This window comes from Coenobita brevimanus, chromosome 93 (assembly GCF_032717465.1).
Source record: "Coenobita brevimanus isolate Jiangsu-jjx chromosome 93, ASM3271746v2, whole genome shotgun sequence".
Classification (NCBI taxonomy): Eukaryota; Metazoa; Arthropoda; class Malacostraca; order Decapoda; family Coenobitidae; genus Coenobita; species Coenobita brevimanus.
Genome location: NC_137046.1, coordinates 57,323,694 through 57,324,380, shown reverse-complemented (window position 1 = coordinate 57,324,380; position 687 = coordinate 57,323,694).

Genomic DNA, 687 nt, shown 5'->3' with positions numbered 1-687 from the left:
GGCAAGGGTAGATCAGGGGCAGGGCAGGAACAGGAGGACAGTCAGGGCAGGGGCAGAGGGAGGAGATGAACCAGGGGCAGGGAGAATCGAGACAAAACTAGGATCAGTTTGATTAACCCTGTCACTGCCCTACGCCACTTAAGTATTTTATCGCGGCTAACACCAGATGGCGGTATTCAGATGAGGGGAAAAGATTTTAGCACTCTGGGGACAGGAAACTATATAGACGCAACAAGGGCTACACGAGGACAGAAGGAAAGACCCTAAATAACTCAGTATAACTTAGGAAAAGCCTCTTAAACTCATAGCTTTAATTGACATGACTATTAATCCCTTGGGTACAACAGAAGCCCCTATGTAAAATTAAATAATTTGGAGTTCATCTGAGTTAAAGCCATAACTAACTGGTGTCGGGGTGCTTCCCACCATTACATGAATTCTTTTTGGTATTTGTATAACTAAATAAATAAACATGCACCAGTGCATATATATTTATATATCTGCATATACAAAAAGAAAGCCAAAATAATGGTGTCGCAGCCGATTCAAAGGTTCTAAATTTAACTCTCGTTATCGTACCCAAGTGGCTGAATTCTGAGCATGAATAAATGGACAGCTGTATGCTTACAACTTGCATTACGAAGAAAAAGGCGAGCCCCAGAATTTTTTATGATTATCTGCGGCACG